The sequence below is a fragment of the Lissotriton helveticus genome, chromosome 11 (assembly GCF_964261635.1).
Source record: "Lissotriton helveticus chromosome 11, aLisHel1.1, whole genome shotgun sequence".
Lineage (NCBI taxonomy): Eukaryota > Metazoa > Chordata > Amphibia > Caudata > Salamandridae > Lissotriton > Lissotriton helveticus.
The window spans coordinates 592,864,913-592,889,349 of NC_136072.1; the positions used below are offsets into that span (position 1 = coordinate 592,864,913).

Genomic DNA, 24,437 nt, shown 5'->3' on the forward strand with positions numbered 1-24,437 from the left:
CCCAATATCCAATTAGGTATGTACCTAGGGTACATGGAGTCCATTTTACAGAGAGAGCAGATAGCCTGGGGCCCTGATTAGCAGGATCCCAGGCCAACTAAGTCGAAAACCAGCTAAACACAAGGCAAAAAAATCTGGGGTAACCATAGTCAGGTATCCACCTACCTACACAACCCCCCCCCCTCCGAAAAGAAAGGAGATAAGGCTATTCTTGACCAGGTAAGCCTATATTGCCTAAGTGGCCATATAAGGAAGTACCTGCACTAGCATGGTTACCCCCTGTCTCATGGTCCACTAAGCAATCCCTCACCCTAGGGGTATCAGAGGGTCTCCACCATAGGGAATCTCTACCTTTGGTGTGTTTTGACAAAGTAAAATCATAAGTTACAAAAAGTATTCTACACAAAATTACAAAATTTTAGTAGAAATTTGTTTTCTTTCTCTTACATTTTTGCCTAATAATGCTCATAATTAAAATAGGTGATCTATATCTTTAAAAGTTTATAAAAAAGCTTTCTTGTTATGTTGAGATGGAGTACTGAAGTGAGGCTCCACTAATGTAGGGCTCAGCTTCCTCCAATCACTATCCACCATGTGTGCCTTTCTTTCCATGACTGAATTGCACTGTGCTCTCAGGGTCAATCTCTGGCTGCCTACAGCTGGTGGCTGGGTCCCTTTTGTTGGCTTACTAGAGGGACAGGTCGGGTTTGGGGCCTTTGGGTCCCATGTTTGGCTGTGCCCAACAGTGTCCATCTGGGGGAGGTTACTAACTAGGTGTAAGGGAGATCCCTCAGGAGTTTCTGAAATGTTCACCTTGCTAGGGCTGCTAGCTTTGGTGCCCCTAATCTGCTGATGGGGGTGTTCTTGTGGACAGGGGGCTCTTTTGGGTCCACTGACCTCCCTGTCCTCCACAGCCCTGGGCTGACTGAGGCAGGGTGGAGAGGGGCAGGTTACCTGCTCCAGACTGGGTCCCACCTTGGAAGGGTCCACTGACATCAGGGGCTCTGCCGGGCTAGGCCTGACTACCTCTGGGGCAGTTTATTCACAAGGGGTAGGGTCAGTTCCCTGAGGAGGCTGACTCTCACCTAATGTCTGGTGGGAGGGAGACTTTTCTTCCTCCCCAATACTCTCTGTCGGAGTGGAGTGATCCATAGTTTCAGGCTTCACAACACTAAAATCTGTTTGCGTTTGGGCTGTGACCATCACAGCCCTACCAACCTTTTCAGGAAGGAACTCTGTTTGGGTGTGGGCTGTGACCATCACAGCCCTGCCAACCTTTTCAGGGAAGTCTGCTTGAGCCTGGGCTGTGACCATCAAAGCCCTTCCAACCTCTTTAGGAAGGAATTCTGCTTGAGCTGGGGCTGTACCCATCACAGCCCCACTAACCTTTTCTGGAAGGCCTACCATTTTGGAATGGGTATCTTGTTCTACCCCAGCCCAGGCTGAGATCTCTAGATCATTTCCCAGTAGAGAATCTGCAGGCAAGTTTGTAGACACTGCCACTCTCTTTGGGCCAGTGAAACCTCCCCAGCTGAGATTTACTACTGCCATGGGATGATCTTTCTGCACTCCATCAATGTTGGTCACCTGATAGGTGAACCCAGGTAAAAGTTGTCCTGAGGGGACTAGACTGTCAGTCACCATAGTGATGCTAGCCCCTGTGTCTCTGTAGGCTTCAACTTTCTGGCCATTGATGTGGGGCTCCTGTCTGTACTTGCCCAAAGTGTTGGGACACGCAGTGAAGTTGGCAAACCCCATGTCATCTTCACAGACAAGAGTAGCTATGTTAGGGGACCTGGTTAGGCCAGAGTCCACATGTGTTCCCAAAGTAAACCCAGCCAAATTCTTAGGGGCACTCCCACCACCTGGGTGATTACAACTAACAGTAACAGGAGGTCTGGGAGTATTACTTGGGGGAATGTTTTCCTTATTGTTGGCCCTTGGGCAACTGCTGTCAGTTTTCCAGTGGCCAGGCTGTTTACAGACATGGCACTAAGGTTTCTTTTGGTTAGAGGAAGTGTTTTGGGACCCACCCCCACCAGTGGAGTTTTGGGGCCCTGTGGAGGACTTGTCTTTTGATTGATCCCCACCTTTCTCATGAGGCTTGGTAGAATCTTTCTTCTGGTCACCACCCTGATTTTTAGGCCTAATCCTGGTTCTGACCCATTTGTCTGCCCTCTTACCCAATTCTTGTGGAGAGGTCGGATCTGAGTCCACCAGGTGCTGGTGTAGAAGCTGGTTTTGACAATTACTGAGGATCTGCTCCCTCATAATCAAATTGTACACTCCTGTGAAAGTCCTGTACTTTGCTGCCCAATAGCCATCCCTCCAGAGCCTTAGTAGCACAATCTACAAAATTAGTCCAGTCCTGAGTCTGTGTCTTCTGGGTATCCCTGAACATAAACCTGTACTGTTCAGTGGTTAAGCCAAACCCATCAATCAGAGCACTCTTCATGACAGTGTAATTGTTAGCATCCTCATAACTAACTGTGAGGAGCTTATCTCTACCTTTTTCTGAAAAGGAGAGCCACAAGATTGCTGCCCACTGACTTTGGGGTACCTGCTGTACTTTGCAAGCCCTCTCCAAAGCAGTTATCCATTTGTGGATGTCATCCCCATCTTTGTAGGGGGGCACAATCGTACTCAGGTGTCTATTGTCATAGGACCTGTCTTTATCCATAGGGATGTTGCTGCCACCAGTGGGTTTTGACCCACCCAATTTCTGCTCTCTAGCTAGGGCAAGCTTCTCTTTGGCAAGGGCAACTTCTAGTTCTTGCCTCTCAATCCTCAGATTAGCTTCCCTCATCCTAGCCTGATGCTCTCTCCTTTCAGGAGAGGTCACCCTTCTCTGAGCAAGGGTATTGGATCCCCTAGAGGCATTAGAGTGGTGGGAGTCACCTGAGTAAGACCTCCTCCTCTCATACCCCTGGTTAAGTCTACTAATAGGTCTGTATGGGGCTAGCCCATGTTCAGCCCCATGTAGGCTTAAGGTTAGCCTGGCTAAGTCTCCCAACTTGGACCTGGCTATCTTGGAAATCCTCTTCTTCAGATTCTTCCTCTGGTTCATCTCCTTCTTCACCTACTATAGTGGGGTCTGATGCATCATCTGTAGAGGGTAAGACATCTTCTGCATGAACCGAGGGACCCTGTCTAGAGGCCTTCTCAGCATCAGCCCTTTCTAAGACTTCTATTAGGTGGGAAATGGTAGGGTTGGAACCCTGTTTCAATCTCCTTGAGGTACACAAGTGTCTCATCTCTTGAAAATTGAGCATTTCATATCTAGAGGGTGCCCTGGCAGGGCCACCTCCCACAGGGAGAGTCATACTCGGCTCACCTGTGGTCGACATGATTCTAGTGACGTGTGGTGTGTGCACCTAACTACACTATGTGTTTCCTACTAGAACCTCTCTAGGAGTTGTAGTCAGGGTGTGCTAGGCCCTTTGGTCTACAACAACTAAGTTCAGTAGAACTTATGTATTCTAAGTCTTGTTATATGTACCTATGGTACCTAATGTGATCTTTCAAATGATATATCAAAGATTACAATTGGTAAAACAACAGCAAGCTCAAATCCCAACCGCTGCACACCAATGTGAGAAGTTGGCCTGGTATATGATGTTCACTATTCTAGTGAGCACCTTGCACCAGTCCAAACAACCCTTATGGTGATGGTTGTAAAGTCAACCTTATAGACCAGCTATCCTAGGGGTAGCATGGACAAAAGCAGTCTAAGGCTAAACTCAAGAGGCCATGTGAAGCCAGCTGTTTTACCATATGCAATCCTTTTAATACCAAATGAAAGGACACCACACAGGTTATATATTCAAAATATATGTGTATTTATTTGTAAACAATCCCCTGAACTCTTTATGAGAACAGAAGCACAAGCGCATAACAAGTAACTTAATATAACATACAAAAGTTGCACAAATATGGATAGGCCCTGGTGGCCCGTTAAACCATATACTAAAATAGTGGTATAAGAACCACGTCACGAACAATGGTAAGGCCTAGGGCCATAGGAATCGCTGGGGCTACACTGGACTAACAGTTGTTAGGAAGCAGGAGGCCCACGGGATGCGGGTGCAGTGTCTAGATGCACACGCATGCACACATAGAAGTCAATGGGTGCGTAAAGTTAGAAAGTTAAAGATTTTGGAGTCTTCCGACTGGACTAGGAACTAACCACTTGAAACTAGGACACTAGGAGTGTAAACCTTTACAGGAGCACCGCAGTACTCTAGTTACCTCACCCACAGGAAGCGGGTGCATAGGTGTCAAAGTGTGTCGGGTTTCGTCGTGGAGTTCTATGGAGCCTTGGAGAAAAGATGCTGCAGGCGACCAGGAGAGAAGAGTCCGGTTGGATCCAAGAGCGGATCGAGGATGAAGAGTACCTGAAAGCAGAGGGTACAGAGTCTGGGTCCCTAGCCAGTGACCAGGATGGAACCAGGAAGGAACCAGGCGATGTCGGGAAGCGATCAGCTGCTGTCCTGAAGTTTGTCTCTGCTGCCACGTGGACCAGGAGGTGTCGACGACAACCAGGAGCTGGACATGGACTGTCCCACGAAGGCTCTCGCTGTTGGCGGTGTCGGTTCTCGATTTGGAATCAACAGGCCATGGCAAATGCAACCCACGCAGGAATCGGAGGTGGCTTCTGGATCAGACCAGCAAGGTCTAATGGGCTGCTCCTTTTCAGGGGAGGAAGGGCCAGTCTGGAGCAACCAGACTAGCGTTGGAAATTCAAGGTTTCGTTGTCGCAGAGGCCACTAGCCAATGGGCAAGTGACCGGACATACGCGTCGAGCAGGAAAATGCAAAAGGGCTCCACGCAGCACTCCGTGAGTGTGGAGAGGTGATCTTCGGTGCAGTTGGTGCTCGGGGCTAGGGCTTCTCAATCCCTAATGCACAACTTCGAGGGTGCCTCAGAAGTTGCACGGAAAGCAATTAGCTGGCTTTCCAAGATGGCCGGTCCCACGTCTCGCATTGCCTCCACGGGTCTCAGCTTTGCCGTGGCTGTGGATCGGGCTGAAGGAAGTCTGGAAGTCCGGATCTTGTCAGGCTCTGTGTTCGAGCTCCGGCGGGAGCAACAACAAAGCAAACCGTTGAGCGCTTGATGGTGCCTGCTTGCACAGGGTGGTCACTCCTTGACCACAAGGGAGATTCTTCAGTCTTCTACGTCGAGTAGGATGTCAAAGGGTCCAGATTTTCATATCAGAGTTTCAGTCAGGATTATCTAAAGTCTTGGGACTCAGCTCCTACCTATATACTAATAGCACACAAATAGAATTAGCTCAAAATTCGAGCAAACAGCTATATCAGGTGGTCAAAAAATTAGGCAACCCACCGGCTCCTTCCAATATAGAGCCATCTCAAATTTTTTGCAATAAGGTAGCGGAATTCTTCAAGGCAAAGGTTAAGGACATCTTTAACAACTTTACTAAAAGAACTATCGCCGAGTCTGCATGTTTAGAGATCCCGCTCATGTCATCTAACCCAATTTTCGAGGTTTTCTCCCCATTATCTCAGTTGTCTATGGAAGAGCTTATGAACACTGTTAAGTCAGGCTCACCGTTGGATCCTTGTCCTTTACTCATCCTTAAACCACTATCCAATCTGATAGCCCCGGTGCTCACCAACATTTGCAACGCTATGTTTCGGACAGGTGATTACCCCTCAACTTGGAAAAAGGCCATTGTTAAACCTCTTTTAAAAAAACCATCCCTAAATCCATTAGAGCCTAAAAGCTATCGCCCTATTGCCTCGCTCCCTTATCCATCAAAAATTTTTGAAAAGGCAATGAACCTACAGTTGTCAAATTACATCGACCAGCACGAGCTGCTGGATGATACCCAGTTCGGGTTCAGGAAGGGTCACGGGACTGAGACTGCTCTGATAAAGGCAGCAGAGGAGGTCAGGATAATCATGGACCAGGGTGGTACAGCGGTCTTAATACTTTTGGATCTGTCTGCAGCCTTCGACACAGTCGATCATACCATCTTGATCGACCGTGTCGCTGCAATTGGCATTCAGGGCAAAGCCAGAGCACTCCTGGCTTCCTTCCTGGCTGAGAGAGAGCAGTCCGTGAAGATGGGGTGTTACTGCTCTCCAAATTTCACCCTGCCTTGTGGAGTTCCCCAGGGCTCCTCGCTAAGTCCGACACTTTTTAACATCTATGTGTCGGACTTGGCGAGGGTGATCAAGTCATTTGGTATTAGACTAACCTCATATGCCGATGACACCCAACTGGTCCTGGCGATCCACAAAAATGGAGGAGCAGTAGCCGTGAACTTCCAGGAGAGCATGAGAGCCATCAGTATCTGGATGGACCAGAATTGTTTAAAGCTAAATTCTGACAAGACGGAGGTTATGGTATTTGGTGAACTGACCCCGTCTTGGTCCCCAGCCTGGTGGCCCTCGGAGCTAGGAATGCCTCCATCACCAGTATCTAAAGTCAGAAACTTGGGAGTTCTATTCGACAACAAGCTAGCTTTTGTCAACCATGCTAACGCGGTGGTCTCAGCCTCTTTCTTTACCCTAAGAATGGTAAAGAAACTGCTTCCATTTCTTCCCCCAAATGCAGGAAAGACCTTAATGTCCACTTTGGTATTATCTAAGGTGGACTACTGCAATGGCTTACTGTTGAACGCGCAGGAGCAAGTTCTGAACAAATTACAGCTTGTTCAAAATGCTGCTGCAAGGATCCTAACCGGCACACCTAAGTACTCATCCATCTCTCCCATTATTCGTCAACTGCACTGGCTGCCGGTCAGAAGCCGTACAAACTTTAAGGCCTTGTGTATTATATATAAGGCATTGAACAATACTGGACCAGAATTCCTCAAAAAGGCAATTATTGTATATAACCCTAGTCGAACATTACGTTCTTCCGCAGCCCAACAGCTCCAAATCCCACGCACAAAAAAGCAACATGGGGAGATAAACGCTTTGTAGTTGCTGCTTCAAAACTGTGGAACCTGCTTCCTCCCTTCATCAAACTTAGTCCCTCACTGTTAACTTTCCGAAAGCGCCTTAAAACCTGGCTTTTTAATCAGTAAACTTTTCTTTATGGAAACCCTCTGTAATCTGTGATCTGTACTTTCCAGCGCCGAGACACCGAAAGGTATTTGTGCGCTATAGAAGTTTTATAAATAAAATAAATAAATATACTAAATCTAGGGGCTGGATTACCTGCTAGGTCCCTCCTATGGGTGGGACCCAGGAAGGGGGTGGTTACACCCCTTTCCCTTTGTCCAGTTTCGCGCCAGAGCTGGGGCTGGAGTGACCCAGCACCAGTTTGAACTCAACTATGCATGGGACACCTTGTGTGCCCCAGGCAGTGTCTCCTTTCATTCAGCCCTCCCTGCCCCAATACACTATAGCCTGTCTGGGGTGGTGCTAGCACCTCCCTGTGACAGGAAACCTATTGTCCAAGCCTCCCACACTGGAAGGACTCCCAGCAGCTGGAGGTCAGACTTGTGTCTGTGGCAGCAGCATCCATTTTGTGAAGATGAGGCTCTGGTTAACTTTAACCGGGATTAATGGAAGTAACATGTCTTCTCCCTCTAGAAGGGTGGAATGCTACCCCCGTCGCCAGAACTGGTGAGGGGGTAGTATTCCAAAGCATATGACACCTTACACAACATGTTTTGATAAAGCCAAACCAAAGTTAGCATCTGACCGCGAGGTTTATAATGCACTTAAGAGTATATGGTATGGCAATATCCTAGAACAGCTATAAGGACATGGTTCCGAAAGCTGTAGACAGGCTCGGCTCATGCTAGAGCACCATCTCGCATAAAACCAAGCACTCTGCCTCCAGACTTGTTAAGGCCTGCCATAGGAGTGACTTATAGGTGAATACGTGTCTAGATATAAGGTTAGACATAGGTATACTGAAGACTGAGAGCCGGCAGCGTGTAGCTGCGGGAGTTTGACATAACACTCATACACATAGGAACACACACCATATATCAAGGAAGCCAGTGGTCGTAACGAGATGGAGGACGAACATGGCCTCACTTTCGGGGACGACGAAATAGATCGGATACTGAGTGACATCAGTCCCTTCGAGGGTTTGAGCAATCCAGAAACCGGTCCGAACATTAATGAGTGGAACGAACTAATTAATCTGAGACGGAACCAGATAAAAGCAGCCCTACACGGCCTTTTCATGAAAGAATACCTTAGAAACAAGATGGCACCTCCTGGTTTGATTGTTAAAAATGAACCTCTGATATTCCAAAATGACCTGATTTTCAAAAAAGAGTGGTCACTGATCTCCTGGCATTGCTCAAGAGATTGGCTAGTCTTGATAGTCAAAACAGCGGCCAGGATCACGCAAGAACTAAAGATAGAGATTACCAAAATCGAAGTCCAACTTAACACATACATATCACCAGCTGACCTAAAAGCAAGATTGGATGAACTCAATCAGCAAATGACTGATTTTGAGTATACACTAAAACAAAGCAAAACTAACAAATTGAGTAAGGATAAATCAAAATTCACACCAGAAGGGGCCTACCCATACACTAAAGCTGATTATGTTCCCAAAAACTCCAACAGTGATGTTGATAGTGATGGTTCGGACACTGGCTCCTCCGGGTCCAATTCCAGTGGGAACAAAGGGTATAAACAATGGCGAGGGGGCTGGAGACAAAGAAGACAACAATTCCCCAGACAAAGGGGGTGGAGAGGTTACCAGCACCAACCGCAACCCCAATACCCCACATACCTAGGCCATCCTCAATTCCCCCCCTTTCCTTTCTGTCCACCAATTGCAGGACCAAACTACCAACAGTGGAACCCAGAATACAACAAGGGCTACTTTGATCAGCAGCCTTTTTTAGGCTCACGCCCCGCGACACGGGGACGAAACAGAAAAGGCAACAATGTGGCCTGGGAAGACCAGCAGGAACAGAACAACTCCAGGACAACGAGGAGTATGACAGGATCCCTCCCGAATCACCCATCCACAAGCAAGAGGGGGACCTAGTGGTTAATCTGACCCCCTGGACTCTCACCGAGATCCAGAAGAGGGTATTAAACAAGGGACTTGGTTTTGTGCCCACGCATAAACCAGATATTTTCAGACTGAATATGGAAATGAAGGATTTTGTGAGGAAGCTGAAGCTACAGGCCTTTTTCCAGGATAAACCACATACCCAAGAGGTAACTGATACAGGACTACTACCTAAGTCCACATTCACCCCTCCTGACTCCTCTCTGCCTATCGAAATATTAACTTTCGAAAAGGCGATCATGACGGAAGTCAACAAAATTGATCTGTCAACAACCAAGGTTTTCCACAATACCAACAAACATGAGCAACAAGCCATAAAAGAACTTGCTGACAATGACAGAATAATCATAAAACCCGCGGACAAGGGTGGGGCCATTGTGGTTCAGACAGCAGAGGCATATGACACTGAGTGTCTGAGATTGTTATCAGATAGACAAAACTACACGGTCTTACAGGATGACCCCACCGAGAGACTCCGCACTAGGATAGGAGGCATGATCGAAGAGGGGCTTGCGCATGATTGGTTGAGCAAAAACGAGGCCGAGTTCTTGAAACAACCTACACCGCGCACACCCTATTTCTACTGCATCCCCAAGATTCACAAAAACATGACCAATCCACCGGGAAGACCTATTGTGTCGGGGATCGGGTCCATTTTAGAACCCCTCTCCAAATTTGCAGATGCCTTCTTACGCCCTTTGGTCCAGTCCACAACGACTTACCTAAAAGACACTAAATCCGTTCTACAATTGTTAGATAACAGAGATTTCGACCCCTCCACACAACTCCTGATGAGTTTAGAAGTGGAGAGTCTGTACACGAGTTTGCCACATGACGAAACACTCCAAATCATCGAAGAAGTACTATTCACTACTCCCTGGAAGTACCAAACACCGAGAGGTGTGGTCCTTGAATGTATCTCGTTGGCATTACAACAGAACTTTTTTCACTACAAACAGACTCTGTATCTGCAAAGCCATGGTACCAGCATGGGTAGTACCTTTGCTCCTAGTCTAGCTGGGTTATACGTCTACCATTTGGAGACAAACAAAATACTGCATTCAGATAACCCTTATAGGAGCAAAATTGATACCTGGAAAAGGTATATAGATGACGTTTTCGTCATCTGGAATGGAGATCACAGGTCAGCAATGGATTTTCTAACATGGCTGAACAATCAAAATGCCTTTCTTAAATTCACCAGTACTGTGTCAGACCAATCCTTGGTCTTTCTGGACCTGAATGTCTACACAGAATGTGGAAAATTGAAAAGCACCACCCATTTCAAACCGACTGCGAGGAATTGTCTTCTAAGGTATGATAGTTTTCACCCTAGACATCTAAGAGAGAACTTGCCATATGGCCAATTTCTACGATTAAGGCGTAACTGCACCGAACTGACTGAGTATAGGTCACAGGCTTATGACCTAAAGAAAAAACTTTTGCAAAGGCAGTATCCAGAAAAGACAATCAATAAAGCCATGAAGAGGGCAAGAAACAACCACAGGGAAGCTCTCTTAGAAGAAAGAGAACAGGAGAATAGTGATAAAAAAAGACCGATTTGTGTCACTACTTACAGCACTGTGTCCAATGAAGTGTCTAAAATTATAAACAAACACTGGTCCATTCTTAATTGTGGCACCCTACATCTGGAGAAACCAATGCACGCACATCGTCGAGGACGTAACCTGAAGGACATCCTGGTACATACCAGACCGAAAACAAGGACGGATACAAGGACGAACCCAGTCGGGATCCAAGGCCACTTTCCCTGTGGCAATTGTAGCAGTTGTCACTTGACACAAAAGAGCAAGACTCTCACATTCAGAAACGGCACAACTTGGGAGCAACGACGTTTCACTAACTGTAACACCAAAAACGTGGTCTATTTAATAACCTGTCCTTGCGGTCTGGAATATGTGGGGATGACCACCAGAGCAGTGAAAACGAGACTAAGTGAGCACAAAAGTAATGTCCGGTGCAAAAAAAGCACTACCAAAATGGCAACACATTACCTAGAAGAACAGCATTGTGTCAATGACCTAAGGTGGACAATTATTGAATCACTACCATCTGAAAACGGCCTGTTCCAAAAGGAACAAAGATGGGTGTTTCGCTTGGGCACGCATATTCATGGACTTAATGATGATGTCCCTTGGTCACAACTATCCAACTAAGGGCAACACAAAACTGAGAAGGTCAAAACCATCTGCCCTATTCAGTACAGTAGACAAGTACCAACATACACTGTGTAAAGTTACCCTATACCATTTGTGATGTTGAGACTATAATTCGCTGTAAAGATGCCCTTCGGGAACCTTGGTCACTGCAACAATACTAGTGTATGTTTATTTTAGGTATCATACAGGCAGGAATTCTGTAGCTTTTTAGAAATCCCAGATTAGTTGACTTAACTCATTTATAATAAACCCCTTTTAATTTCAGCGTGCATTGACCTATAGGAGATCATGGGGCATGTCCACATAGTCCCCTATTCATATTGAGCATAGCAATACGAAGGCGTCCAACCACACGACAGCACATGCGCTGCTGAATCAATATCCCCTTGCAGAGCATGCGTGCCTTCTAGACAAACAACGGAGCATGCGCGAAGCCGTGATGCTAAACGGCAGCGCCCATCCACGACCGCGCATGCGCGGCTAATCAATATCTCCGTACAGAGCATGCGCGCTCGTGATAGAACCAACGGAGCTTGCGCGAAGCTAAGATGTAAGCGGCAGCACCTGAGTGGTAATGGGACCTCCCCTTCCAAAGGAAACGATTGGGTTTAGGTGCGAGTGATTAGAGAATCCGGTAATTTAGCCAGCGGAAAACCCATATTTGGACAGAATACCACACCTGCCTAATTGGCTTTTCTGACCAACGCACTTAGGACAGCACAGTATAAATACCACCCACAGCAAGCTCCCACTACCATTCGAGCGGAGCTGCGTGTGGGGAAGACGGCGATTACTCGTCCCCGGTCTGTGAGTATATCTGGCAGGGCAAGTGAACTCTTATTCCAAAACCTGTGAGTAAAATTGACCAGCAACTCCTTAGTTCCCTCTCCTATATATTTTTTCATATATTTTTTTCATCTGTTTATCTCTCCACTCAGATTGCACACAATAGCAATCAACCCCCAGACGCCCCTGTGAGCTCATGAAGCAAGCAAACCATATCTATTAAGTATGACCTACAATTCCCTGATATTATAATTCAGACAGTCTTGTGTGTTCCATGTGTTGTGTGTTTTGTAAGTCTTTTCTTTTACAGGGCAAACTTTGCTAAATGGTTTGTTCCAGGTGACTGCACCTGTAGAACCTACCCACAACCAGGGTGACCATTTCTGTTTTTCATTTTCTTTTTCAGGCCATGCAATTGCATGTATCCTGAGCAAAAACCGCTGTAGGCACATTATAGCCTTTTTATCACTTAAATATATCACTTTTTGTTAACTAACAATAATTTTTTGAGTTAATAAGAAAAACGTGAGTAAGGTGGGGAAGTTGTGCTCCCGTCCTGAAGAAGGAGCGTTTGCTCCGAAACATGTCGACGCACACATGAGGTACTGTCCATTATAATGACAGATGTTACCTCGCACTTCACTTCTTTTAACAGTGCCAGCACGAGGTCCTGAATAAAATATTTTCCTTCACCTACGAGCCAGGTACTTTTTAAAACCAGTCACTATCTACCACCACTCACTTATTTGCTTTATCACATGCACCACACACACCACACATAGTCATTCTTCAGTGCTCCCGCGTAGTCGTAGGTCGTAGCACGCCGCATCCCGTTAGAGGGGTGCGAAGACCCCGATGATGAAGCATGACACCAAGGGGCCTTTTGGTGTGTGAGGGGTATTTTAAAAAACACTGAGTGCTCCCATATCTCTTGGGTAACACATCTCCTTTGGTAGGATTCCTTTTGTTTATACTAGATATAAGGTTAGACATAGGTATACTATATCTAAGCAAGGGGTGATTACACGACCTTGCCCCAGCTGAGTGATCAGCCAGTTGTGTCAGTTTGGATGGCCAGCCAGGGGTGGCAACAGATATGCTGCAGCCCCTGGTAGGCCTTGGGTGCACCTATGCCCTGGGTACCTATAGTACACTATACAGGGGCTCATAAGGTGACCCAATATCCAATTAGTTATGTACCTAGGGTACATGGAGTCCATTTTACAGAGAGAGCAGATAGCCTGGGCCCCGATTAGCAGGATCCCAGGCCAACTAAGTCGAAAACCAGCTAAACACAAGGCAAAAAAATCTGGGGTAACCATAGTCCGGTATCCACCTTCCTACACTCTGCATTATGCTTGCTTTTAATGCGAGTTCAGGCAAAACTCCGCAAACCACCGCATGGCAGAGGTTGCAGATCGGCAAGGATAGGTTGGCGAGCACGAGTGAGAATTTACGTCCCCTAGTATGATGTTCAATGCTAGAACGCCACCCGGCGTTAATTTCCCAACGCGGCCAGAAGGTCGCAACCATTCGCGTTAAAAAGGCTGCCACTCAAGTAGAAAATCGGAACAAGCTCCCGGTGCCAAACATTAGTTAGAATACCAGGACGTGTTGAATTACGCCCGCTCGTGGAACTCCACAGGATCTTGTAGAGTTTTTTAAACTCCACTTCGACGTAGCCCAAGAGCCATACCAATGGGGTCTGCGGTGGCGAGTGACCAGTAATCTAGGTCAGTTCTCTGTGAACATCAGTTGAGTAGCTACCTACATTACGGCAGTTCTAAGCAAGGTTGAGAAATGTGGACTGCAGGGCAGCATGCCTCCTCGACTTTGCCCATGTTGTGCAGCTGCACAGGTGTACGATATAGTAGATTTAGGAACTTAAAGTGGATAAGCCAAAGTCTGTACGTGGGCGATAGGGCAGCACATTGGCCGCTGCAGCATGTTCACGGCACCTCAGAGATGGGGGAGTTTGTGACAAGCTCCCATGCCGTGTGGGCTGCGGAGCCTTTTCTTGCATCGTAGCGTACAGATGAGTGACCAACTTGCGGGGGGAGGGATTTGTTAAAAGGTGGTCCAGAGCATGCAGTGTAGGGGGTTGTGTGGGAACATTTCAGGCTGCGTTTGGCATGTAGCTCGGAGTTGGTGATAGAGGAGGGCATCAAGCGCATTGGAGTGGGGGCGCATGCTGGCTTCAAGTGGGGGTAGAAACTGACCCTTTGGTTAACGGTCTCCATCCATCAGCGGAGGGATCATGGGGTTGCGTGCGAGTGGTATAGTGGAAACGTATAGACATGACAGCTGGGCGCATCGCCGCAGGCAGTCTTACACCCATCAGACACAGGCCACCGTGTCAATCCCTGTGCGCGAGGTCTTGTAAGGATGATAAGCACTGTGGCGAGGGAGCATGGAGCCATCTGGTCTGCCTCCAACACCGAGTGTGTCTGGAACAATGTAGGATATAGTCAAAAGTATATGAATTGGGCTTGTGAGCAGTACACATATAGGTGCATGTCAGGCACGTTTAGGGGTCCCTGTTGAAAGGGTAGTCGAGGCGTCTCCTACGCAATACTAGGCTGTTGACCTTCAGAAATTGTGCGGTGTGTGGAATTGGTAGATTGATAAATGGAGCAGCTTAGGTAGGATGACCATTTTGGCAACGGCGAGCCTCCCCGCCATGGAGAGTGATAGGCGAGACCAGGTGGGATACGCTCCTCCAAGCCTGCCATATTTCTCCCTACAAAGTTCATCGATATCCCTGCTGAGCCAAATATTCAAGTATCTGACTGGTTAAGTGGCTTGCTGTAGGGGGTATTCAGAGTCAAATGGTGTGTATTTGAAGTGAGAGGGAACAGTGTGGATTTTGGCCAGTTGATGCTAATGCCAGAGTAGCCACCAAATCTAACTACCTCTCGTATAATGGGGATTGGTTTGTTTGTGATTCTCATACATAGAGCGGGATATCTGCGTACATAGACACTAGTATCTACCTGGCCGTGAAGTGGAGACTCCTATGGGCGTGATGTTGTCGCAGACGAGAGGCCAGGGGCTCCATTTCTGTTGCAAATAGAATAGGGTATTCTGGGCAACCTGAGCGGCTAGGGGCTCTATTACTATTACAAATAGAATAGGGGAAAGTGGGCAACAGGGACAGCTCCTCCGCTATGGTGGAGCAGCGTTGCCCCACTGGCGAAATACCAGCAGACATAAGAAAAATAAATTGACAATAAAACTATTTTATTGTCATTTTTTTCTACTTCTAGTCCTCAAGTCATTGGTGGGGTTGGGCCATGTATCGGCATTAGCAACAGGAGGGGGGGGGGTTGCAGTAGGCACTTAAAGTGCGGATGTTAGTGCGGCTGTCCATCCAAGACGGGCCACACCGACATGTGCACTTTGATATCTCCAGGCAGTTCCTCGGAGATATCAGTAGTGCTCAGGGGCACATGCTCCCAGTTTCTGCTGGAGAATTAAACTGGCCTGCTCCCCCCAGTCCCAGCGCTTCTCTCATGCTGGGATTAATTGCATGAGAGAAGCACTGGGATTGCGTGGGGAGTCTGGGAGCTTGTGCTCCTGGGGACTGTAGTGCCAGGAGCAGCGAGGTGAGGCGCAGTGAGGGAGCAAAAGATTGTGGGCCTGCAGCGAAAGGTAAGTGTTTAAACTATTTTTTAAATTATTTTTTCCCCTCGCTGCCCCTGCTGCCAGAGTGGCAAAAGCCACTGCTGGTGGGCAACCCTGCCTGGTTCTTCGAATGACTGAGAAAGGGGCAGAGGCATGCCATTGGAGAAGCATAGAGGAGGCCAATCAGGGGAGTAGACTACACAAGTATGGCCACTCTAGGGAATCAAATGCTTTAGTTGTGTCTAGCAATCCAGTGCCTGCTTCCAAATGGGGATCCATGACGTGCATGAAGGCAAACATCGTTCAGAGATTGTGGATGGTTGAGCGGCCTGGTAAGAATCCTGCCTGGTCCAGTCGGACAATGTCAGGTAGTAAAGGGAGGATCTGATTGGCAAGTAGTTTAGCAAATATCTTTTTGTCAAAGTTTATCTTTGAAAGTGGTCGGTGTAAATCACAATGGTTGGTTTGTTTATCAGGTTTCATTATCGTAACAATGACCGGTTCCCATAGTGACTGCAGTAATTGGCCTGGTGTTAGATAGTCCTCATACACCACCAGGAGATGAGGGCTAGGAGTGTAGCATATTACTTATATAATCTCTTTAACAGTGAAGAGGGCATCAAGATACAGAAGGTGGGCATGGTTGAGTCATAACAGCTGGATCATGTCAAAATAGGCTGTCAGAGTTGTTGCGTCATGTTTGACAGAGGCGTGGTCCAGGTGAGAGTAGAATAATATCAGGGTCTGAAGTAAGCCATCAGGTTGTGTATGACTCACTTGCTGGTTATCAACAAGCTCCACAACATAGGCATTGGCCTATGGCTTACGGAGCAGGATAGCCAGCATCTTGCTGGAGTGATCGCCCTCGCTGTAACGCCTTGCTGCTGCTTCTTGTGGCGGTAGGGGGTTTTCCGATGAACTTCCTCTTCATAAGCTGATAGTTTCTCTCTGAGGGAGGAAAGAGTGCGCATATCACGCAAGTGAAGAACTCGAGTTCAAAAGTGCAGATCTCCTTTTCCAGTGCGGCTACTTGCATGTGTATTGCCCTGATTATCCCTAATTGTTTTGCTTTGCAGGTGCAAATTACTACTTTAAAGGCTTACCACATTGTGTATGGGGAGACTACTGAACCCTAGTCGTGGGCATAGTAATCAATGATCGCCGTTCAAAATTTGTCTCTAAAAACAGAGTTGCGGAGGACATTGGGGACTAGCTGCCAAGTAAAAGCTTGAGAAGAGGCCAGAGTGGGAGAGTACCTCCAGTAGAACAGGGGCATGGTCGAATAGGGTGCGAGGCAAATGAGTGACGTTTGTGGCCCAGGTGAGGACATCGCATGTGAGTAATCAGTCGTCAATTCCGGACCACGTGCCATAGGTGAGCGTGATGGAAGTGCCCTCCGTGCTGTCAGCATGTTTTAGTCGCCAAACGTCCGATAGCCAATTATCGCACATGAGCATGTGAAGCTGTGCTGCGGCATTGGAGTGGGGCCTTCAGGAGGTGCTGGAGCAGCCTGCTGCGTGATCAAGAAGGACAATGATGTCCCCGCCCCAAAGAATGGCACCAGGACCCACGGTAGCGATTTATCACAGACTTCTACAAAAAATTCCAGACAGTCCATATTAGCGTCCTAGACAGAGGCTAGGATGACTGGATGTGTGTGCAAGGTGCTGGCAACAATACATATCTCCCATCTGTATCGCATACCTCGTGGTGTGTATGGCAAGGAAGTTCCTTATGGATGACTATGGCATTGCCCTGAGCATAACTGGAGCACAGAGCCACGCGGGTCTCACTAAGTCAAAGAAGCGTCGCCCCACTGCTCAAGAGAAAAAATAAAATAATCACATATCGTTATTAGGGAAATTTTGCAGTGATTTTGGACTGACAATAAATTCAAAAACAAATTTTTTGACCAGTTGGTCATAATCAGTATTTTTCTTTTTAATTGATGCAGCGGAACCGCAGCACCAATTAAAAGTAGTCTCCCACCTTTTAGATATAAACCTCCTGGTTAGGCTTGGGCCTGGGGTAGCAGCTACAGTACAGCCCTCCATTCCGAGTTACAGTAGGACCCCGGGGACCCCAGCCCCCATAGACCCTGCCAGCTCTCATGCCAGCACTCGTGCCCTAAAGTAACTATAACTTGCAACCTTACCATGCATTGCTAATTGCCTCACATATTTCATCACTCATGACATGTTTTATAACACCACTGATAACATCAATGCAACATCTGAAATTACATCATTGATAACGAGTTATAGTTACTTGAGATAACTATACCTGGTGAATTTCAGTGCTTTTGGTAATTTAAAATGGTATGTTTTAACTGACATTTTCACCTAACTGTAACGTCCCTTTAAGCTTTATTCTTTTAAGTAATTTTTTAAGTTTTTATTTGCTTGTAGACATTGATCAGCAGAGAATACACGAGGACTTGAAGGAAAATGAAGCATAGTTTGCAGCAATGTATTTTTTCTAATTATGTTGCCTGACTAAATTTATGTCACAAATCTGTCAGTCATTTTGATCAGAATTAAATCAGTCCAAAGTCTCCACATTTTCTTCATTTGGAGCCATATCGTGAACAGACACTCTGGCTCCAATCCGGGCTGAGTGCATATGTTTATGCAGTTGCGCTGTCTAAAGCTTACACATTTAACTAGGAAAGTCTCTGAGTTAGTGCATGAACTGCAGACAGCACAGCGGGAAACAGAGACTATCAACCACCACTCACTTTTCCTGAGTAGGGCTCAGCTCTGAACATGAGGGTACATTCATAATACGAGCCCAGCTGGTTTTCTAAATTGTGGTAATTTGGGCAATGTTATTACAGCAACCACTAAGACCTCTTATGTAAACAGACCACCCCTGTTGACTTAAATGTTCCTACTCCAAATTAAGAGTATCTGTCCTCTCCTCTTGTTATTTCTTAACCTATGGTTATGTCGCATAATTTATTGAAAGCCCTTTTCATACAGCAAGGCCTGGTAGAGCTCATTTTCTTTAATTTGGCGTGTTGCTTACAATACAATGAATGTCTCACATTTTACTTTGCCTTTTCTTTACTGCCACTGCTCACTCCTGTCGTTCCTCTCATGCAATATCTTCTTGGCCCAGGTCATGTCCCTGTGGTGATGAAACAGGCAGGGCTGTAGTTTCGGGGGAGGGGGTGTTAGTAATAAATGTATCTTCTGGTTAATAGCCGGGTACAAGTGCCTTCAGTCGGGTATGATGAGGTGTCTGTTGGATTTCACCAGCACTTTTTATGCACACACACACAGACACACACACCCTCTCTCTCCCTCTTTGTTCTGAAAGTCTTAAAAATGTTGGTTATTTTACAAAATTTTGCATTTTTACTCACTTAGTACCCCTAGCAATCCGCATTCGTCTCCCTTTCCACTGCCCATTTAGCCTCTTTCATGCGTCCTGCTTGTCGTATAATGGATTTTTTTTTTTTGGTTAAAGACTTTTATTGAGCAATCAAATAAAAATTACAGAGATGGGCCTACAACCACACGGGCTGGCCGCTAATAGCAACGCACAACATAAGAAGCAAACGATCACTTCCGTGGCCAGGCACACATCAGATACCAATTATTGCTCAAAACATAGGACAGGACATAACAATTTTCTGTATTAGGCATAAAAAACAACGAACTCTAAACAAGGCGAATGCACATTAATCAAGTCAGCCCAGAAGGCAGAGGGGAAAGCCACTAATCAGGAAGACGAAAGCACAATCAATGGGACTCGGCAAGGCTGGGGGGGGGGGGGGGGGGGGACAGCGGGGAGGACAGGAAAATCCTAAAACAGCATGAAAAATTTCGGGAACGCCAGCCTAGGGAGATAGGGTAACATCGGGAGTGTCAACCAAGGGAGGGGTACAAATATCTCCACGATATGCGTTCCACTGACCCCAAATCTTCGTCCACGCCCTGGGTCTGCCCCTAGCCACATAGACGGTCTTCTCTCGGAACATGGACCAGTCCATGTTATCCTCCCACACCGAGACGTCGGGAGGTCTGGATGCGCCCCAGAGTTGCGCAATGTCCCGCTTCGCGACCATGTATCCCAAGGTCGCCCATCTGGTCTGGGCCACAGAATAGTCGGTGGGTTCCCACACATTCAACAGGCATCGTCGGGCCTCAGGCCGCAGGGTAATACCAGTCACAACAGTCATCACCGCAAGCACATCAATCCAGTAGGCTGCTACCACCGGGCACTCCCAAAGAATATGCAGAAATGTAGCACTCATCCCACAACCACGCTTGCATAAGCCATCCGGGGAAAAACCCATTACTACCAGACGCGGACCAGTTACATACACCCGGTGGAGGATCTTAAGTTGAACCAAACGAAGACGGGCGGGGATGGCGACCTCTTTCGGAGAAGAGAGTGCCGACTGCCAATCCTCGTCATCCAAGTCCAACCCGTCACCGACCCAAACCTCCCTAAGTCGGACCAGTAAGTCAGCGCGATTATTAATCAGTTTCTTGTAAATAAGGGAGATCGTGCTATCGGGCAGGTGTCCATCCAGTATGCGATCCTCAAGGGGGGAGGACTCGGGCAGAGGCACATCAGGAGTCAGAACTGAGGCCAGGGCATGCCGGACCTGCAGATACCGAAAAAACTCTCTATCACTCAAGTCATATTCTGTCTTAAGGGCCTGGAAAGACTTCACTCTACCCTTCACACAGACATCACCCACTTTACATATCCCAATCATATCCCAGCGCTCAAAGCCCTTAGTAGACCAGAGACACCCCAAACGTTCAGAAGCATAAAGCGGAGTCGCCATTGTCAGTCGATTCTCCCATCTCAAACTCACATTCGCGGCGCGCCACACATTGACTGCGGTCCTGGATGGGCCCGTAAGATGGCGCCCGGCCGATCTGGAATAAAGCGCTCTATTAAAATCCCCTCCCGGCAGCTGGAGTCTATCCATCTCAAAGGCCGGATCTCGACCCGGGGAATACATTGCGTGGTTAATGGCAGACAGCTGGGTAGCCCAATAATATCTCTTGATATCGGGGAGCGCCATGCCCCCGTCATACCAAGGGATGGTAAGTTTCGCAAGGGCGATACGTGGACGCCCGTCCCAGATCAGTTGCCTTTGAAGACTCTCGATCTCTCGGAAATAGGTAGCGGGAACGTCGTCATAAGAGTTTTGAAGCGCGTATAGGAATCGCGGCAAAGACATCATTTTAAAAAGGGCAGCCCAGAGGAGACAGGGGCAGCTTACGCCAACGGGCCACATCCAGTCGCAGTCTAAGAAGCGGGGGGAGGAGATTACGCTCGAACCGGAGTGAAGAGTCCAGCGTAATAAAGATCCCCAAATACTTGAAGCCAGACTGGACAATCTGGATAGGAAATCTGTCCGGTAATGGGGGCAAAACACCCGAGAGAACATACACACAGGACTTAGCCCAATTAATAACCAGACCCGAGTTAGCACCAAACGAAGTAAGAACGTCAAATAAGACATTTAAAGATTTGCGCGGGGAAGTAAGATACAGAAGAATGTCATCCGCGTAAAGCGAGACGCGGTCTTCAAAATCCGGTGACCAACGAATCCCTTTGAGTGAAGGTTCCCATCGAAGCCACGCAGCCAACGGTTCCAGGGCAAGCGCGAAAAGCAACGGAGACAAGGGACATCCCTGACGGGTCCCCCGTATAATGGATTTTAACATTATATGCCAGCATGATCATTGAAAATCTGAAGCTCCAACCCACACAACCTTACAGACCAAGATACAATCCTGGAAAAACGAGTAAGTGAAATCATCGATCTGAGGGGGTATGCAACGTTTACAACGAAATTTTTACAACGCACTACCATTACAACGCAGGTATTACCACGCATACCATTACAACGCATTGCGCTGGGGGGCGCTCTAGGGTAAGTAATAAGTTTAATTTTCTATCCAACACCTTCCCTAGTGTCCACGGGGACTGGAGTTGGAATAGAAAATTATACTTACCACTATCCAGCACCTCTAAGCGCTATGCGTTGTAACGGTATTCGCTGTAAATACCGCGTTGTAAAGGTATGCGTGGTAAAAGTATGCGTTGTAACGTCATACATCCATCTGAGGGAAGTGCGGGGTTACTTAAACCTTAGGCAGATTAAAATGGATTTTTTAAAGTTAAAATTACCTAATGAATATTTTTTTGATTATAGAGTTGTTTTTGCATCAGATGCTATGTAAAATTTACTTCCTGCCCTGTATGATTATCAAATTAAAAAAGTTTTTTAATTAAATATATCTACATAAATCCATACATATGCACATACACACACATATACACGTTTAAAAAAATATATATATATATATGTATATATATGTATATACTGAAAAAACAAAGGTTACACAACTGTTATACTTAGGTAACAATGTCAGATATGACGTAACATTTCAAACCTGTAAAACCACTGAAATTCCCCAGTCATGATACAACGATCTAAATATAACTTTTGCCCTGTCATGCACTGCTTATGTCCTCACATATTACATCAGCCATTACATGTTCATTAGTATCATTGATGACATCACTGATGAAAATATAATCTCACCTAAAGGAAAAACTTCCAACACAGAAATCTGTTTGCTGGATCTTTTTAGTCTATATTAAAAATAAAATAAAACTACACTAACTTCAGCAAGCTTGTGAACTTTTGGAAAAAACTGGCAATGTTGCACACCCGGCTTATAAAATTGTTTAGGTACCTAGTTGGTATGGCTGAAATATAATAATAGTTGTGTTAAGGGGAATTGCAAAATAAAGAAGATTATGAGGTGCAACGATATAAAGAACAAAATATGATAAACATTTAATACTAGATGTACTAGTAAGGTACGTCTAAATAAAGAGCAAATGTAAGAATAATGTACACAAACATAATTTGGTATGTCTGGAGATAATTTGGTATGTCTGGCGATAACAGGTACGGTAAAGTCCATATATCTTTTAGAATTCAACATCAAGATGCCCTGAATTAAATATTCTTTCTATGGCCGCATTAGCCATTATTCGGCGGTCCCAAGTATAGAGTTAAAAAGCAACGATTTGCATAATTCCACAATCTGTTCCTAGGAAGGAAGGGCTGGCCACAACTTGGAGCCCGGAAACATGACTAAAGGAACCACTGGCAGCTGTTCCCACTATCTCCATAAAATCTTAAAAGCCAGAGATGGGATGTTTATGAACTCACAAAAATTAGCTATAATCGCCAACTCTGGATGGACCTAGTCCATAGGGTAGGGGTGGCCAATGAAGATCCAGGGCAAGGGGCATTCATATGTATACCAGCATTTTGCATTATCACTGACTACATTAATGATTTCCATTTGTATGTTGTGCATGTTAATTTATCATTTACCAATGTCCTGAAAATCTGACATTAATCCTACGTGTGTGGCTCTATGATGGGCACTTCTACTGCAGTATAATGTTCACATTTTTAGAAATATTTTCCTATGAGAATCTTCACGCCTTTTTCGTTCCACCCTCTGCGGGTGGCAGGCAGCAAGTTCCTTCTATTGTGCCCCTGACAAATTCTGACTGTGCCCACTGCATTAATCAGTCATTAGAACCAAGTACAGAAATTCAAGGGACCCATTACCAGAACTGACCAGAGAGTGGAGGGTGAAAAACACAGCAGTGGAACCTCAATAACTTTTTACATTCAACAAGGCAAGGTTTCCCCACATGAGTGAACAAAAAGCGCGCCCAAGATCATCCGGCCTATCCAGTAGGCGTGGAACAGTCAGATCCATGCCAGAGTTTCAGAACAACCACTGACCATGTGAATGAGATCCATTTAAAGTAGTAGTAATATGTAAATGTTTCTTCTGTGGATATGTTGAAAATATGGCCTGGGTCCTTCTGTTCTGGAGTCATACTGGGCAGCCACACTGTATATATATTCTTTCCCATCTTCAAGCTGAGCAAAAAGTGAAAGTCTCAGCTTCTAGCAGATCAGCAGGTTAAATATTTAAAAAGTAGAATGTTTAAACCTACAAAAGCACAGCACCGAAAGTGATCTCAAAATGCGGTTTAAAAGCAGTGGAACTACTTAACATTAAAACAAAAGTAGTGGAACACGGTTCCTATTGATTCCTGTCAACTATGATCTCACACAGAAATCTATGTATTATATATACTTCATAGACTTTAGCATGCACGCGGTAGGGCAGAGATAGACACACCCAAAGGTGCACTGTACTGCATGATTATCAGCGGCTCCGGTGTCTCACCTGTGTCTTGTCTGTCGCGCGGAAACCAGGAATAAACAGTGCCGAGCTCGCGCTGTGCGGCTCGAGGCAGGACAGGCAAAGTTCCTGCGCGCGCCAGCAGATGCTCGCAATCAGCTCAGACGAAATGCCCGGATGCGTGCCAACTGGATCAAAAACCAAACATGACGAAAGAGCCCAGAGCCCGTAGTCCCAGGCGAATGCCCGCCCGCCAGCGCGGAGGCAACACACATTGGCGCGAACAAACAGGAAAGCTTGTGAATGTAGGAAGCGGTACACACCCCAAAGCAATGCAATGCCAAAGCCTTTGAGCCACTTATCAGGGCACAGAAAATCAAGGGATTACAACAGGGAGGTACTACGCTGCCAGAAGTGTAGTGTAGCCAGGTTGCCACGGGACGAAGTGCAAGGAAGTAAATGTGCCCAAAGGCTGCTGCTGTTTGAATTATAGGATACAGCAATATTCAGGGTTCAGTCCCCCCCCCCTCAGCCCTCTGGGCCTTGGCGTCACTGCACCTGCTGCACCCATGGAACCTATGCTCTTTTATGCTTTACCGTTCTATGA

The 24,437-nt window shown here is 46.5% G+C and overlaps 1 protein-coding gene across 2 annotated transcripts in view; it reads right to left on the bottom strand.

Annotated features, from left to right (window-relative positions):
- Window positions 1-24,437, bottom strand: part of DDHD2 (DDHD domain containing 2) — an 896,553-nt gene that overhangs the window by 813,665 nt on the left and 58,451 nt on the right. Inside the window, exon 1 of one of the 2 annotated variants that reach the window (XM_078666384.1) lies at window positions 23,876-24,033. The exons of the other annotated variant lie outside the window; for it this stretch is intronic. The gene's annotated coding sequence lies outside the window, so the exon portion shown is untranslated. Of the gene's footprint in view, window positions 1-23,875; window positions 24,034-24,437 lie in introns of those variants that run through there. 2 annotated transcript variants of the gene reach the window in all.